Source organism: Notechis scutatus, chromosome 6 (genome assembly GCF_049901735.1).
Source record: "Notechis scutatus isolate UNSWTSFEM ecotype Mainland chromosome 6, rNotScu1.2, whole genome shotgun sequence".
Classification (NCBI taxonomy): domain Eukaryota; kingdom Metazoa; phylum Chordata; class Lepidosauria; order Squamata; family Elapidae; genus Notechis; species Notechis scutatus.
In genome coordinates this window covers 64,588,348-64,607,260 of record NC_142014.1, presented here as the reverse complement: position 1 = coordinate 64,607,260, position 18,913 = coordinate 64,588,348, and the positions used below count along the sequence as shown (strand labels likewise).

Genomic DNA, 18,913 nt, shown 5'->3' with positions numbered 1-18,913 from the left:
GCCAAAAATAACAGTGAAAAAGATAAACAAGTGTTATGTCTCCCCTTTAATTGCAGGCGAGCAAAACAAAAAGCACCCGTTTCAGAATTAATTCAAATCAAAAACAAACCCCCACAAAAGAACGGCTGGAGTAATTCCAAAACACAGCAATAAATCCACACTCTGTCCGGCAATCCTGGCTTAGCAGTAATTCACAAGCCTCAGAGAGTTTATTGCATATCTTCACTCCATTTAGACACTTTGCTTCTGGCGAGTTCCACCAGCCCAGCCGTGTCCTTTTATCCACTTATGGATCGTGTTAATTTCCCTAATTAATTACTGGCTCGACGCCTTCTCCCTAATTGAGATTGACATCTGAGCCTCCTTCTGTTTCTGACGTCAAGCCATAAGTTTTCCAAATTGTCTTCTCCACTGGAAAACTCTCTCATGCCTTCCCTGTCAGCCATTCCTGGCTGCTGCTCAGATAAGGAACCAGAGGGGGTCGAAGGTCCTGACAACTCTATTAAATCAGGTTTATCTCCCCTTGTTACATCCATCTCCTCATCCTGGCTACTATCCAAGTCACTAATCAAAGCCGGCTCATATTTTGCTGCCATATCCTCATCACTTGAACTTATATCTGCCACAGGAGCAGATTCCAAACCCGGAGCCACAACAAACAAGTATTGCATTTAATATCTTTGAAAACATCTATGATCTTACTTGGTGCAAAAATAAAATATACAAACAGTGAATGTGATTAATGAACTCCTCTGAACAATCTCTTTGAGTGTTGCCTGATAGTGATAGTGTGATGTCTCCTGTAAGTGATGGCTCCTCCACATCTTCCTCAGAGGCCTCAAGGGAGAATGAGAGCATTCCTGGCACATCCGGTATTGCTGACCTTGAATTGCTGGCAGTGTCTCAGCTGGAGCGAGCTCACAGGACAATGAGGAAGAGGGGGAGGAGCTACTGGCCTTCGTAGATGCTAGAGTACACAGGGCAGAGAGGCAGAGATCTGCCAGATTGATGGGGAAAAGAAGGGGAAAGAAAATTGATGGGGAAAAGAAGAGGGGGAGGAGCTGCCGGCCTTTGTAGATGCTAGAGTACACAGGGCAGAGAGGCAGAGATCTGCCAGATTGATGGAGAAAAGGGTCCGCCTCTCTTAATGGGCTGCATCTGGAGGGGCTTTAGCACAACAGGCAGAGGGAGGTGTTGCTGGAGGCAACATGTGTGTAGGTCATGGCCAGATACTTGTGTGTTTCTGGGACTCTGCAGCTCGTGGATTTAATTCAGTTGCAGAGAGCATTTGTTTGTTTGTAGCAGACGGTTATCTGTCAGGTGAATCAATTGGCTGTTGCCTGGAAGGTTAGTCTGGAGCTTGTTCATGGCTGGCTTTGCTGAAAACGACCCTCTGAACTTCTGGCTTGGACAATTCCTGTGACTTCTTTGTAAGACCTGAAACCGGACTACTGGACTTGCTGACAAACCTCAGTGGGGGCCCCGGGCTCGGAGGGGATTTGGGCTGTTTATTTTTGGAACCTACCCAGGCAAAAGCTTTATTTCCAAGACTGTTTTTGGTTTGGCTATGTTTGTTTTGCTTTTGGTTATCTACTTGATCGCGAGCCAATGACTGTGTTAAGATTGCAGCTGGGGGTTAGATGAAAACGTGAAACAGAACTGTTGGGGCAACGGACTGAATAAAGCTCTCTATACCAACCCTGACATGTGGGTGAATGAGGGCAGCACAGATGCTATGAATACAAGTCACATTCTCTCTCCAACACAGACACAACCTATATATGTATGTGTGTATATATAGGGTATGCATGTATAATATATATTGCTGAAAGCTGCACCTTCTGATATTGCCTCCTCTTAGGACAATTCCTGAATGTAGAAACAGTAAATGGCTGTAGAACACTCATTGAAAGAAATATATTTTCTCTTTTGAAATTTAGCAAGAAGTTTGTGAAAACTGAATAAAGACCTTTATTGAAAATACAGGTAATCCTTGCTTACTGAATGACTGCTCATTCGGTGAATGCTGGAACTTATGGCAATGCTGAAAAATGAGATTTTGGAATGGTCTTCAAACCTGTGGCTGTCACATCCTCAAAGTCACATGATTACGATTGGCAACCAGCACACATTTATGAGCGTCGCAGCTTCCTACAGTCACAAGATCATCATTTTTTCAATCTTCACATCCAGCTTCGGACAAGCAAAATCAATGGAGAAATTGGCAAGAAGTCGGAAGTCATGGTTACATGATGTTCCACTTCATGACCTGTGTTGATCTGCTTAACATGTCATAAGTCAAATGCACTCTCATGACTTTATGACTGAATTGCTTAGCAACACAGTTGCCAGTTCCAACTGTGATAAGTGAGGACTTCCCATATAGCAAAAGTCTTCCAAGTATATTTCGAAATATAGCACATGTACATGAAGTCTAGAAACCACATGCAGGAAGGATTGAAAGTTTTATGAATCAGGAAAAAGATCCAAAGGAGGACAACAAAGATAATACTCGATTTGAAAACCCTTATGAAAAAGAATGTTCAGTTTGAAAATAAGAAGACTCAATGCAGATATGATATTAGTATTCAGATACATAAAAAGGCACAGAGAGAAGACAGCCAGAAACTATTTTCTATTGTTAAAAAAATTAAGATTGGAAATTAAAGGCACAAAGTACAGATATCTATATTTCATTTAATTATAAATTTATGATTTTTAAAAATAGTTTGTATTAAAAAAGATTTTAAACATATGATACACTCAATAAAAATATAGTAAAGTAAATGTGATAAAGAAATAAAAAGAAAAAAGGAAAAGGAAAAGCCAAAGAAAACAAAAAATAAAACAAAACATATACAAAGAAGTGGCTTTCAATCTTTCTCTCGGCATTTATACATATAATTCTAACCAACCTCCAAGATTTGGAGTGAATATATAGGTTTGAACAATGTACATCTCTATAAACCAATCATGAAAACCAACATGATACATACATTCCTCAGTAGTCATAGTAACATAGTTCAACTAAAGGCTGAGATATACTAAGGCTTTAATCCTATCAATAACATACCTGCACTAACAAACATTCTTAAGTGTTGTCTCAAAAAGCTGTTTGTACCCAGTGTGCCATGCCCAATGAAACACACAGTGCGGTAGAGAGAGTGCACAGGAAAAGGACATGAGGATCACTCACAATAGGCCTGTGTAAAGGCCACTCCTTATAATACAGCTTTTATAGTTACCTCTCCATATGCCCACCTTAAACCCTCATAGGTCATCCTATGATCTTATTGGTGTTAACTGAATTCAGCAAAGTAAATTCACGTTTTTCAGCAAATATTTAACTAGCATCACCAATTAGCACATTTGTCCCTAATTTCCAATAATAATCAGCATGTTATACCATAATTAGTACATAGCCCCCAAGTTCCTGTTTTCCCAAATCTAAGCTGTGGTGGCACAGTGGTTAGAATGTAGAATTGCAGCCTAATTCTGCTGAGTGCCAACTGCCAGTAGTTTGATTCTGACCAGCTCAAGGTTGATTCAGCCTTCCATCCTTCCAAGATTGATAAAATGAGGACATATTGTTGGGGGCAATATGCCAACTCTGTAAACTGCTTAGAGAGGGCTGGAAAGTACTGTGAAGCGGTATATAAGTCTAAGTGCTATTGCTATGATATGTATGGGGTTTCACTTGAGCAAGTACTAATTACTTTGCTTTTGTAAGCATTCTTGACCATTATTGCACATTAGCATGTTACTAAGCATCAAGGCCTATCTGCTTTTAGGTTTTAACTTCTTAATATAAATGTCAACTTTGAAATGGACCAGGTCTGCCACAGCCATCTATCCGTTTCTCAGCTGCACATAATATGGGAGTGGGGAGAGGTTTGGAATGTCAGACCAGACTATAACAATGCATCGTCTAATGCAGGGGTCGGCAACCTTAAACACTCAAAGAGCCACAGAGGTCCTAACCGTTCAATTCTGGAGCCGACCGGAAGTCCAGTTCCCCCATCATAGTATCTCCTCCTAGTGCAGCGTCCTTTTTCCTCTGCTGACCGGAAGTCCGGTTCCCCCACCATAGCGCAGCGTCCTTTTTCTTCTACCTGTCCTAACCCTATCAATTGTGGATCTGACCGGTGACAGGGAGCCGCAGCAGAGGGATGAAAGAGCCACATGCAGCTCCAGAGCCATGGGTTACCAACCCTTGGTCTAGTGGGAACCAAGGTCATCTCAACAGATGTTGGCCAGAGGAGTTATCAGGGAAACGCCAGAACACCTAATTGGACAATGTGATCTGTGACAATGGGGGACGGAGCTAGTTATTTTTTAATTATGTTGAAACCGTGGGAAATAGAGTTGGTTTTGTTTTCCTTCGTGTCAAACTGATGTACTCAATAAAACAGTTCTTTGAGGAAGTTTCAAATCTCAGAGTACTGAATTGATTAGATTCATTAGTCAAAATCTTGACAATAAAGGTATTAGGGGAAGGGGTTCTTAACCTTTTCATCATAAATAATTGGTTATCTACCATCTTAACAAGCAGATATAAATACAAAGGCAGATCGTCTGGTTCCCCTCTAGTGCATCATATATGCCTAACAAGTAACCAGCAGAATAATTACAAAATATCAGAGCTATAATTATGTGCTAAATAATAATGAGAGAAATGAGAATTATTCCTGTAAAGAATAGAGAAAATGTAACGCCATACTAACCTAAGAATCCCCGATGGGGAATTATGTAAGGAATTGTGTAAGAATATTCACTATAAGACAGTAACAAGGCTTATTATAAACAAGGCTAATTCCAAGCACATTCCAGTCAGAAGGAAAGTTGGCAGGTCAAAGGAAGATAGTTGTCAGGTCAAGAAACCAGTTGTCACACTAAAATTAACAATGCTGACTATGGTGGACTGACATTCTAAATGAGACACAGGGAAATGTCTGAGAAAATGCCAGCCCTGAGTGAACTCAGGTAGCAGTATTTATTGAGAAAAAACACAAGCAAAAATACAGTATGCATATTCAGAAAACAATGACCTCAACAGGAGATTACTTCACCAGCATGAGAACACACAATCTTGGAAAGTCCCAGATGTTACCTTACTAGGATGAGATCATACAGCCACGGAAAGTCTCATGGGAAAGTTTGGAAAGTCCCATGAGAAAGCACAACTGTGTACCTTGAACTTTTACCTATTTTCCTATTCCTTCTAAACTTGCAGAATCAAACAGGATGAGACACTCCTACCCCCACCAAGAATGTCTATATCCCTAGACTTATTGCTAGTTATTCAAAGGCCTTACAGAAAATGATAAAATGATTAATAAAATATATTACCACACTGACAATGCCAAGGAGAGGGAGAATACTGGAAATGAACAGCTACTGGGATAGAAGTGCCAGGAAGAGGAAGATTGTGCATCCAGAAATTAACCAATATCGATAAAGGGCAGGAGTTTTTAGATCCTATAAAACCATCATGTAAAATTTCTATGTAAAATGTCTTCTGTAGCTCCACCTATATGAGCACAGAAGTTTCCAGCCTTTGCAAACGCTTAATAAAGCTCCTTATTATTGTTCAAGAGTCTCCGGTTGATTTCAAACTGAGAGGGTTAAATCTCACAAATAAGCAATACATAAATTTAAATGGATTAAAGTGGCGTTTCTCATAATCTCTACCGTTGTTCCTGAAAGCTGAACAGAGAATTGTTATCTTGCCTGGTATGTTATGCGTTTTTTTGTTTCTGTTTAAATCTACTTGCTAAAGCAAGCAATAAAGCTTTAAATGTCTTTACTCGCTGGTGTGTTTGTTTCGGATCTTAAAAAAAAAATAGTTTGGCAATACGCTTTCTTGAAGAATCTTCAGAATCACAAAATAATAATTTTGGAAAGGAAATGAACCCTCCTGCTGCTATTATTCTACAGACATTGGACATTCAGCTTAAAGTCTCTTTTAGCGCCCTTGCTTCTGCCTTCTAAGTGGGGAAGGAAGTCACCTACCAGCGGTTCCCAAATGATTCGGATTCCGACAGAAACAGTTCCAAAAAACAACAACACCCCAACAACCCCAAAACCTTCACTGATTTCAAACAATATTGACCAGGCTAGTCAGAAGCTCCGGAGACCGGATTATCGACGGCTCAATTCCCTGGTTGGGGCTCTTCTACCGTCCGGCTGTTTTCAGTCCAAAGGCGCTCTCAGCTTCCATTTACGGTTCTGCAAGAGAGGAAAAAATGTCCTCAGCAAAACAAGGGCGTTTCCTCACAACCTCTTTCGACCCTCGTCCCGTTTTTTAAAGTTACTCCCCCCCTTTAATCCTTATCGCCCAAGCTCCTGCGTCGATACGCGGCTTTGGCATCTTGCGGACCGGTGCGGTATTCAAGGACTGACGATTTGGTCCGGCAGAGCCCGGCTCTAGGCCCGCCCGCCCGCGCCTCTGGAGGCGTCAGTCTCCTTCCTTTTCGCCACCCCCCCTAATTCCTCAAATCGCGGCCAGGGACGAGGAATGCGCGGCCGCGGCAGCAGAGAGCGCTCGCGGAGCGCGGCGAAGAGGACGGTATCCACCCTTCCCGCCAGCGCCTCAAGCTTCCCCGGGGAGCCTTGTTTTTCTCCTCCTCCCTCGGCTCGTGGGCGGTCCCACCTAAAGCTTGGGAGCGGAAAAGCGAAGAGGAGCTTTTCGGGGGCCGAGCCTCAGTGCTTTTCAGGATCGGCGGCTCGCAACCCGGAGAGCGGGACGCTTTCCAAGAAGCCGCGGCTCCTTATTTTTCTCTCCTCCTCCTCCCCCTTTTTCCTCGGTCTGGTCGGCGCACGGCCGCCTTTCCTCGCTCGCCCGGCGGAGTCTCCCAAGCAGGGGCTCGAGCCTTCCTCGTCTCGGCGCTGGGCTGAAAGGGGCCCGCTCGACTTTTGAAAGCGGACTCTCGGCCGCCCCGTCCTCCTTCCTTTCCCGAGAGAGGAGCCTCGGACGGGGATTTCCCCGCCGTCCTTGCCTTTGGAAACTTGGCCTCCGGGGGTGGCTGGCTGTGCCCGAGCGCACGCGCGCCCTTCTTCTACCGCGTCGGTGGGGAGCCCCGCTTGGCCACCGAGGAGGAAGGTAGGGGACGCCTCAGCCGGGCGAGCTTCAAAGGAGACCGGAGGCGGGTCGTGGGAGGCCGGGTTTGGAGAAAGGAAAAAGGGCCTGGGGTGCGAAATGAGGAACGGAGTGAAGGAAAGGCCCGCTCTCCGCTCTTTTAATTGCAGCGAGCGGGAAAGCAGGCGCGTTGCTGCCGGAGTCCCTCCCTGACGGCTTGCTGGCCCTCCCCTAGCCCTCCCTTAGCGAGGCTGCTCCGTCCCTGGTGCAAAACAGCAAGCCGGGCGTGGGAATAGCAGAATTTTAAAAAAATGGTTCAGGCGAAGGAAGCCCGGGCGAATTTTTTTTCTTCCTTCCCTTCCCTTCCCCTCCCCTTCCCTTCCCCGCTAGGCTTTCCTGATGCTTCTTTAACTTCCCAGTCAGAAGAAAGTGACTCGGGGTCCTGGATGCTGATTCCTCTTTTCTCCAGAAGTGGAAGAGTTTATACTAATTGGAACTCTCTCTCTTTTTCTCTTTTTGCAGCTGTGGAGAGAATTGGAAACCTGGGCCAGGGGGCCTCTGGCTTTGCTTGGAGCAGAAGCCTGCAGACTAACGAGACTCACCTCCACAGCTGGTGGATTACTGGGGCCTGAAGGAGAGAAAAGATGTGCCTCTGAAATTTGGTGCGGCTTTGGAGAATGGGTAGAAAGTGAGTGGCGTTCCCAGTGGGCTCTTGAAAGCCCTGCTATGTATCGGTATCCTGTCAATTTTACTCTTTCCTATCACTCACTTGAAAGGCTTTTCCCTCCTGGTGTCCCTTGGAGATGAAGTAGCTGGAGCCCTGGTATACAGGTAGTCTTTGACTTTATTTAGTGACCGTTCAAAGTTACAACGGCACTGAAAAAAAGTGACTTATGATTGTTTTTCACCCTTATGACCATTGCAGCATCCCATGGTCACATGATCAAAATTCAGATGCTTGGCAACTGGTTCCTATTTATGACGGTTTCAGTGTCCTGGGGTCATGCGATCCCCTTTTGCGACCTTCTGACAAACAAAGTCAACGGGGAAGCCAGGTTCACTTAACAACCACGTTACTAACTTAACAGCTGCAATGATTCACTTTACAACTGTGACAAGAAAAGGTGTGTAATGGGGCAAAACTTAACAAATGTTTCACGTAGCAACATAAATTTTGGGCTCAGTTGTGGTCATAAGTCGTACCTGGAGGATTGGGAGAAGTGGAATAGAATATGAAGTTATGCTAATGTGGTCCTTTTGCAGCTTTAGATACATAGTTATACAGTAGGATGTTTTTAAAAAGCTGAAAGAACAGGTTATATATAGGTTGACCACTATGGATCTTGTTTGAGTATACATCTAAGACTGTTATGCAAAGTAATGAATGGACAGTTATGGAAGGTGGAATAACTGTATGGTATTTGGACAAACGCTAAGATGAGGGGGTTGATTGGCTCTAAATACCCCCCCACCCCATGATGAAGACCAAGTCAAACTTAGCAAAAGCAATTGGAAAACTTCATTCAAAAAATGTGGACCAACAGCCTGGATCCCATGAACTCATAAAGGAAGCTATTCCTGACTAAGTATGAGGGGATCTCCAGCTCAGCTATTTCAGACTTCTTTGCTTTGCTGGACAGAAAATCTGTCAGGAGAATTGCGCAGCAGGTGTCCAAATGAAGTCAGTGGCACTGACATGAACTTGTAGTTTTATATAAATAAATATATTTATTGTTTATATTTACAGTAGACAAGATAGTCAGGAACACAGGAATATCATGAGGTAAATCTAAACAGCGCATAGAGCACACAGAAGAAAAAGGGGGAAAAGGGGAAATTTCCCCTTAAGACCCACAGCAATCAATCACAGCATAAATTGCCTCATGCTTGAGCCAGCACTCTCCAACCAGTTGTAGTTCAACCACTGTTCCAACAACAACTGTGTGTTCTGGCTCCATTGTACACTTTATTGTTCCAGCTACTAAATTAAATATTTTAACAATCTATTGGATTGACCACCTGATTCAGCCTTGATCATCTGAATGTGAATTTTTATTCAGATAGACTAAGTCTTTTTCTTCTGTGTTTATTTTAATAAGCTTGTTTTATGAGATGTAACCTTATTCTTAGTAAACATTGAATTGAATCAGTTGAAAATATGAACATAAAGCACTTTTATATTTAGCAGAAGTCCCCAAGTCCCCAAAGCTTTGCTTAATATAATATCGTGAAAAACCACGGAGTTGCTGAACTAAGGAACTAGTCATATTCCAATAGACAAGGGTGGTTATGTGTCGCGTCGAGCGACCGGTCCGTTGATTCGATTTTCCAGTCTGTTGCTGAATTCCCTTCAAGAAATAATTTAGCGGAGCCCTCGCAAGGGTGAGTGCCAAAGCACAAAGAAAAAGACACAAAACAAATAGTTTCTTTAGGTGAGGAAACACATCGCGCCTGGGGCAGATGGAATTGTCCCGGCGGCCCCGATTGCTTTGCGCTGTCCTCTTTTATTGTGCTGATTCAAAGACGGGGGTGCGGGGTGATTGCAGGAAACAATGAAGTTACAGAGTTAATCATTGAAACCAAGCTACGTGACACAAGGAGCAAACTTCATGACTGATACTTTTCAGGTAAACATGTCTTAATACCAAATACACAGTTTTTAGCTGACACAGACTTTTGGAGTTAATCCTGTCAGTTTCAGTCCTGTCAGTGGAATTTGCCCTGAGAGGTGTACGTGCTAGGCAAGATTTGTTCTATGGCAAAATAGCTAAAGCAGGATAGCCACAGTTATGGAAAATAACAGATGGTGTAAGATAAAATGAATAATTGAATGTACTTCTTTTTGGTATATATGTTATTCTCCTTTTTTGGTATAGTTTAATCAAAGTAACGCCCCGGGCTAAGCTGAGGTCATGAAATGTATAAAAGTGACGCCTCAGGAAGAGCCAGGGGGTTCAGAATCTGCCATGCTAATGCTCTGAACCTTGTGCACAAATAAACCTGTATTCTCCAACTTTTCATGGTCTTGTGTCCTGATTTTGGAAGCAAGATTTGCTGCAACAGAATCATGTCTACTGTGTTTCTCACAAAATAAGGCTGGGCCTTTTTTTTTTTTGACCCCTGGAAAAAATGGCTAGGCCGTCTTTTCGAGGGTGACTTAATTTCCTCCCCCACCTAGAGGCGGCCCATCGCACCGTACCTCACGCTTGAGGCTGCTTCTATCGGCCAAACTGAGACCCAGCTCGCCAAATACTAGAATACCCCAATAGCCGATAGAACAGGGGTGGGCAAACTACGACCCAGCGGGCCACATCCAGCCCGATTGGTCTTTTAATCCGACCCGCCGAAAGATGGTACAGAATTGGAGGTTTGATGTGAATGATTGAATGATTGCATTCATTTGATTTTGACTTGTATGACAGGCATTTCGACACCAGGTGGTGGCCCGATCTGTCAAATTTTAAAAGTCAATGAGGCCCCGAGCCAAAAGTTTGCCCACCCCTCGATAGAAGCTCCCTGAAGGCAGAGTCCCCAGCCGCTTCGGGCCGAGGTGTGGCTTCCCATGTCCCCTCGCCTTTAGGCAGTCTCTTTCAGGCGATGGTAGCTCCTCAAATGCAGTCACCAGCCACTTCGATCGGCCAGTAGAAGCAGCCTCAGGGCGAGTGCACACACACACACACACTCCCCTCGCCATGAGGCCGCTTCTTTTGGCAGACGAAAGCTCCCTTGAAGGCAGAGTCCCCAGCCACTTCGGGGCAAGGCGTGGCTGCCCATGTCCGCGGCGAGGGGTGTGTGTGTGTGTGCGCTCGCCCCAAGGCCGCTTCTGCCAGCAGATCGAAGTGGCTGGTGACTGCATTTGGGGAGTTTCCATTGCCCGAAAGAGACTGCCTAAAGGCGAGGGGACACGGGCAGCCCCGCCTCGACCCGAAGCGGCTGGGGACTCTGCCTTCAAGGGAGCTTTCGTCTGCCGAAAGAAGCGGCCTCGCGGCGAGGGGAGTGTGTGTGTGCGCTCGCCCCGAGGCCGCTTCTACCGGCCGATCGAAGTGGCTGGTGACTGCACTTGGGGAGCTTCCATCGTCCGAAAGAGACTGCCTAAAGACGAGGGGACACGGGTAGCCACGCCACGCCCTGAAGTGGCTGGGGACTCTGCCTTCAGGGAGCTTCTATCGGCTATCGGGGTTTTCTAGCCTAGGCTACCTGCAGGGCACTCCTAAAGGCAAGTTTTCTCTCCATCCCACCCGCCCTTCCCCCGCCCATTTCTCTTCACCTCGTGTAGTTCTAACGAACGATGTGAGAAATGGGGAAAAGCATGGTTTAAATAGGCCTAAATTTTGGGGGCAGGGCTTAATTTCACCTCATGCCTAGAAATCATGCTGGGCCTTCCTATTGGTGGAGGCCATATTGTTGGAGAAACACGGTATATTTAGAGTTGCCCTGAGGTAACATGAGTGGCCAATAAATTTTATGAATAAATAAATCTTTTTTTGAGCCAGTGAATGTAATTACTATGGAAAGAGAAAAAGTGTGTTTCTTAGGCTTTCCTCAGGGAGTCAAACTATATAAGGTGGAGGATGTCATGGTATGGTAGAAGCACTGCCAGCTTTGTACACATGTGCAACATCAGTTCATGTACAAAAAGGGTAGACTGTGCTCACCATCTTGTAAATTTTAATATGCTCCTCTGTAGATGTTACTGATGTGATCTAGTAGTGCATGTATCATTTATCAAAGCTTGATAAAATATTACACTGAACCTCTAGTGTCTTCATGTTAATGCTTTGCAGAAATTGCAGGAATCAGCCTAGACTCTTATATCAAATTATAGTAGATATGAATGTGAGATAATTCAGTGTCCTCAGTAAAGAATAATCTTTGTTGGATATCTAGGGTTTTTTTCTGGCTATCCAGGTCTGTGGAATTATACTTTTTCTAGGGAAATAATTATTTTATTAGGTTGTCCATCCTTGTAATTACGTAGTTCCATCACAACCATATCATAATAAGTAAACTTTCAGATTTATTCAGCCACTGATTGAAGTTTAGTAAAGTTGAATATTGGCAATAACCTGTAGATTTATCACTGTCCAGATATTTGCAGCCAGATCTAGTTACCTCATATAACACACTGTGGTAGAAAAGTAAATGTTGAATCTTATTTAACATTTGATCTGGTTCTATCTTTTCCTGTCTTCATCATAGTTGAGCAGTGATGATTGGTGTACAAATAATTGTAGCTGTGGTTTTTCCTGCCCTTGACATTTTCTTATTTTCTTTATGGATCTATAGCAACCTACCCAACTGGTGTCCTCCAGGTGCACATAAAATGTTTGTGCTTCCTGTGGTTGACGGAGATGTTTTTCTGGGGAAAAAAGGACCCCACCAATTTGGAAAAGCCTTAAAGCTGAACATAGCTTCTCCTATTTTTGTGCAAACCCATTTGACTTAGGAGGGCACAGAAATAATCAAAACACTTAGCATCAAAAATGTCCTATGTGATGTTGAATCAATGCTGATATTCCTCTGGAGACCTGATAAATGTCCCTTTCTCACAGATGTGACTCCTCTATCATCTTACTAAAACCTTGTTGCCTCCTAACAATAAACATGAATTGAAAGCAAGGCCATAACTCCCTGTACTGTTCCTGTAATTTTAGATAAATTACAAACACGTACATGTTTAGAAGGCTTTCATTGCCTCATTTGGTCTTTGTGTTCCATAAACAAATTTTCCTTTTGAATAGTTGTTACTCAAATATGCAGGAAACTAGTAGGAACAAGTGAGATTCATTTTTAAAAAAAATCATACAATTGATCCTGAAATTTTTGAATTTGAATGTGTGCTGGGGAGCTGAAACCATATTTAGATGATAAATTTGTATACTTTGAATATTTTGTCCCAGTTCTCTGCATCAGTGTTTTAAAATATGCTTTGCTGCTTTTAATGGGAGTTACTTTCAAGTAAATATGTGTAAAATTTCAGGTGTGCAGCACAGACCTCTGCATGTTTTCTTGAAAGTCAGTCCAACTGACTTCACTGGGACTTACTCCCTGTGGTATGTTATGATTGCAGCCTTCAGCTGCTAATTATAATTGTTCCTCTATTTATAGGAATGCCGAGGGTTATATGCTTAGAACCAATTTCCTTTTCTCAGTTTATTAAATTATAAAGTGTTCAGCAAGATGCTCTATGTGATATGTCAGAAGTTTCTCTCATGCCTGCTTTTATATGGACATTAAAATTATTGAATATTAGTAATCTGCTTTACAGTTTACAACTGTCTTATAATTTTCAGGTTCAGTTTAAACATATTTCTACAGGATTTGTTTTGTTCCTCCCTTAAAATAATATAATTTATTTTTTAAAAAAATTAATTTATTTTTAGAGGCTGAAAAATAATAAAACCTCCACCAGAACTGTTGAATATAAAATCAAATGATTTAATATTTGTTGGGACTACCATCTTAGGATATACAGTTTACATTTCAACTTAGAATGTTGTAGGGAGACCCACACCTGTTGTATTTTAACAGCGCCCTGGAACTGTTTATAGAATCCATTTTAATTTGTTTTAATTCTAAAACTGTTCAATTTATATCTTACTTTGGGTTCAAGAATTCAAGACAGCATAATTAGCACTAGTCCTCCTGTTTTCCATACAATAATAATTTGTCAGGTATGTGTAACATTTCTAAAAATAGTTCTTCTAAGGCACCTCCCAGAATAGTACTCAAGTTGCTGTATTCTTGCCCAACTAGGCTACACATTCACACAATACTCAAATCCACTGTCAACACAGGTGATCAGACTGTGTTAGAATGGGCTGGGAAGCAGACTCAGGGTGTCCCTTGCTCTAACAAGAATCATCTCACACTTCAGGGGTCTGGATTCATTCCAGTCTTCTTTTTTTATATCCAACTTGTTTACTCTAAAACTCAAGTGTCACATCAGGAACTTTATTTGCTTACTCCCTGTTCTATGATCCCATGAAAAATGCAATCCATTGCATTGCTTGCACCCACCAATGTTCTAGCTGTTACCATCAGTGATAAATCACTCATATGCACATTCAGGACCTTCCATTATTATTAGTATTACACACATTCCAGCAATGTGAGGTTCCCAGTGGATTCATGCAAATAATAAACATGGCTATACCAAAAGCCCAGTATACCAATGACTTATTTTAATATATAACATAGATCATATTTGTACCGTGTTTCTCATATAATAAGGCTGGGTCTTATTTTTTTTTGAGCCCCGAAAAAATGACTAGGCCGTCTTTTCGGGGGTGACTTAATTCCCCCCCCCCCTTTGAATCTTCGGGTGGGCGGCGACGGCTTGGATGTTGACCTCGGCGTTGGTGGGGCACTTTGTATCGGGGTCAACGCAGGCAGCACCATATCTGGGTGTGCAACAAAAGTACTTCCTAACGGCAAGCCCCCCCCCCCATTCCCCCCATTTCGCATGTTTTAATATAGGCCTTAATTTGGGGGGAGGGGCTTAATTTCATTTCATGCCTATAAAACATGCTGGGACTTCCTATTGGGGGAGGCCATATTGTTTGAGAAACAGGGTAATATATTTGTAACATATAATATCTAACATCTTTGGGATGGATATTTCATAACTAGAGGCAGCCTCCATGGAGAAATCCTGCTCCACGGAAAACAGTCACCTGGTGTTCCTCAGCATGGAAGAAACTCATCTAGTCAGAGTTTCTATTCTTTAGGACTGGGGTGGAAACCCGGAGGAAAAGGTGTTTCCTCAGATAGTGTCACTGCAAATGGGTAGAGCTTTTCAGCCATCTTGATAAAACCTGCATATTTCCCTGTATGATTTTACCTTTCTCAAATGTGTTTAAGACTACTGTATATGTGGTTTTCAGTGCAGTGTGATCCCAAGGTTGGAAGATTGGAGGGAGAGTTTCTGCTATCCATAGGGAGTTCACCTCGCTTACCAGAAAATCTGTTGGAACTAAGCAGGTAAGGAGCTGCTTTACTAGCTGAGTAAGAAAGACTAGAGTTACTATGATGTATCACATGATGTTGGCTGCTTGATAGCTTCCTTGACAAAGTGAAGATTATTTCAAATATATTGTTGGAAAATTCCAGAACTGGTGGCTAATTCCATCTGCCTGCCATGGATAATGCTGCACTGATTGCTGAACTGTTTGAGCAAAGTCTAATGTGATGGACAGCGCACATACCAAATGATTTAGTGCAAAGATTTTGTTCCTTGTAGAGTTGTAATTGCAGGAATGTTCCAATCTCGGATGGCAAACCTCAGATAAAGAATGTTTCCAAGCAAATACAACTCAGGCAAACGAAGTCACTAATCTATGGATAAAGAAGGATTAGAGAGGGGAAGTAGACATATGTTAGACTTTAACTAGAGATAATTAATTGTATGGATTACTGTACTAAACAGTAACGAAAGTTAAGCAGTAACCAAAGTTAACCAATGATGGAGGATAACTAAAAATGTATATAAATGCAAGACTATATTCCAATAAAGATCATCATAATTCAGTTGTTCATGATCAAACAACTCGACTGCCTCGACATTTCAACAGTTCCTATCAGAATGATGACACAGATTATTCATGAGGTAAATCTGGGGGCATAACAGCTAGTTCTGAAGGCATTTTCTCTCCTGGAGACGGGACAGCACTTGTTTTAGTGAAGAATAGGGCCTATACTTGGGATTTTTCATGAGATCTCAACAAGATGGGGACCTGATTCGGTCTACCTTTCATTGCAGTGGGCAATAGAAAAGATAGAGATATTTTCTCCAGAAGACAATGGTGCAAAGGGGATTGCTATCCCATGTTACTGTTGTGAGAGGTTTTGCTCTGTGTTTTTGATGAATCCCAACATTATTCATCCTGGGGCAGCTGAGAAGTTTTCATACGGCTCTCTTGCTACATTTTCCATATATGTTATTATCTTACACCATCTGTTACTTCTGCTATTCATCTCTTGCAATACATTACAGAAAATATCTAGTACATAGGTCACGTTACATTTGTTATGTATATGTAAATAATGTAGTTGGGTTGACTATATAAACTACAAATATATATGTTTGTAGCTTTAAGGAAAAATACTGTAATGTATTATGCTGTGTTCTGGTTGGATAACCATAGCTTCAAGTTGCCATAAGAGGGAGCTATAGATCATGGTTTAATTCTCTCTCTTTTTCACTGATGATCTCTCTTGAGACTGATACTGACTGACTACGGACCGATACTGACTAACCCTGTTTATTTTGATATTCTGTTGATATCAAAGGTTATTTGTTGTATTATGGTTTGATATTTGTCTGCTGTAAAAGACATGGAACCGGTAAGAAGACTTTATAACTGGATATTTCTGGACTGTTAAAAACGTGTATGACATGGACTGTTTATTGGACTGTGCTATTTGTGATTTATTGTTACAATGGCACAACAACAGTCAACCAGTCTATCCCTGATAACCCGGTTGGATGGAACAAACTATGTTTCCTGGTCTATGAAGTGCAGCCTATTTCTGCGTAAAGAAGGATTATGGACTGTAGTGAATAATCCACTGGATGTAACAACTTTGGATCCATCGAATGATGAAGATAAAGAGAAAATAGGTCATAGGTCAGTTTACATGTTACATTCAGCAAGTTCCTGTATTTTCTAAAGCTTGCAACATATAAGTCAAATAACTTCTGCTAATAGTATTAATACCTTTTGGTATTTTTCTCACACTGCTTCAGGCCCTTTGCAAACATAACTTTGGCTACACAGTACTGCCAAAGGTACTTACAATATAAGTAATCTTTGGGAATATTGCCAAAATATTCTACCATTGGTTTCATCCCTGGGGACTGATAGTTTTTTCATTTAATTTTTTTTTAGTTACAAACAGTCTCACTCTTTTGAAGGGGGGACAAAATTAGAGTCAGTTCATGCATCTAAGGATCACTGCCTTAAACTGTTTGCTATTATACATGGTTCTTCCATTTTTCCTATTTTCTTTACTAAGGCAACTTTTGTTTTGGTGAATTATTCAGAACTGTAATGAGTAAGCTGAATTGATCATAAGTGAAAGGGAGGGTTTCTGTCACAGAGCAGAATAATTCTTAAACCCTGCCTTCTAATTGGGAAATGTAGCTCTAACTTTTTTCCTGTTGGGTCTGTCTAAAAGCTGACAGATGGATGCTCTCTTTTAGGAAAGAAAGAAGAGTGTATCTCTATTGGTCTTATCCATCAGCAATTTTTGACATAACTGACCATGGTATTATTCTGGATCAGCTCTGTAAAGTAGCACTCTATTGCAATAGCTCAACTACTCCAGTGGACTTTAGTCTGATAACAATGCCCATGCAGTGGTACTATCATTCCTAGAGATCCAAAGTTCTTTGTGTGCTTGGTCTAGAAGCTGAAGCTGCTACAGAATGTGGCAGCCAAATTGTCTTTGTTGGGGGAAATTCCCCAGACCCTTTTAGTGAATGGGAGACCATAATCATAGCTATGAGTTAAATTTTATTGAAATAATGTACAGAAGGAGAATGCAAGATATGTAGATGGAGGTTTTTATGGCTTTTATGATAGGTTTTCATCTTCAGACAATTGAAACAACCCTTCCCTGTTGGATCATTTATAGCAATAGCAATAGCACTTAGACTTATATACAGCTTCCTAGTGCTTTGACAACGCTCTATATGAGTTTACAGAGTCAGCATATTGCCTCCAACAGTCTGTGTCCTCATTTTACCAACCTTGAAAGGATGGAAGGCTGAGTTAACCTTGAGCCTGTGAGAAGTGAACTGCTAGCAGTTGGCAGAATTCGCCTAGAAATTGCTAGTTCAGCATGTGTCAGCAGTTTCCCAGACTCTCACTTCCTTTTCTTTGTGGCAGTTTCCTAATGTTCTTTGCTAGATTCTTACATTTTTAGCAACTTAAGCAATCCACATAATATGCAGCCCCTCAGAGAGCAGACTCAAGTTACCAAATAGGGTAAGGATCATTTATCCAGTATTTTCTCTTTCATTCTCCTAGTTTCCTTTTTTCCAACGCTTATGTTTCATGTTCTAGACACTGGGAATAGAAGAAAATAAGCCTCTTTAGAGAAACTTACTGTTGTGTAATATAGTGAAGAACAATGCTCTATCTATTATATCCTGGGGCTAGTCAGCAAATCAGAAATTATTAAGGGACTTCATAAACTCTATGAAATAGGATTACCTGGGACAGACTTATTAGAGAAAAATAGGTGTGCTGCTAATGCTGCATTATTTCTTAGCCATGAAACTATCACATCAGAATGGGCCTTTAAAAAATGTCCCAAACCACAAGAATGTCACAGCATCTTTCAAAGCAATGTTTATTCATGAACAGCTGCAAAACATATTTACAAAAGACTTGACATTTCAGAATTAACAGAAAATGTCATATAACAACATGGTTGAAAGATGCAGCCAAGTAGTCTTAATGTCAGCTTTGGAAGCCATATTAGCACCAGACGCTTCCACACTGCCACATTCTTGAGCCTGGGAAAATGGGAGGAGGGAATTTCTTGGAGTGTATGTGGTTAGACATAATAGCATTCTTCTTCTAAGTCAAGGTCATGTTATTTCTGTACCTGGTTGAAAGGACGCCTCAAGTTGGGACGGATGGTGATTGGGGCATGTGATGCAATGGGTGCAGGGGTGCATTTGTAATTTTTATTTATTGCAAAGAAATCCAGAACTTTCAGATTTGGGATTTTCAAGATGTGCCAGTTTACCATTCAAATAAAAAGAACTTTTGGAGAGGATGTCTGTATCGGAATTATTTGTTGGAGTGGAGGTTTTCTGGAATG

At 41.8% G+C, this 18,913-nt stretch overlaps 1 protein-coding gene across 1 annotated transcript in view; it reads left to right on the top strand.

Annotated features, from left to right (window-relative positions):
- The first annotated feature begins 6,955 nt into the window (after positions 1–6,955).
- Positions 6,956–18,913, top strand: part of RESF1 (retroelement silencing factor 1) — a 39,230-nt gene continuing 27,272 nt past the window's right edge. The window contains 3 exon segments of the mRNA XM_026695087.2: positions 6,956–7,102; positions 7,601–7,766; positions 14,965–15,061. The gene's annotated coding sequence lies outside the window, so the exon portion shown is untranslated.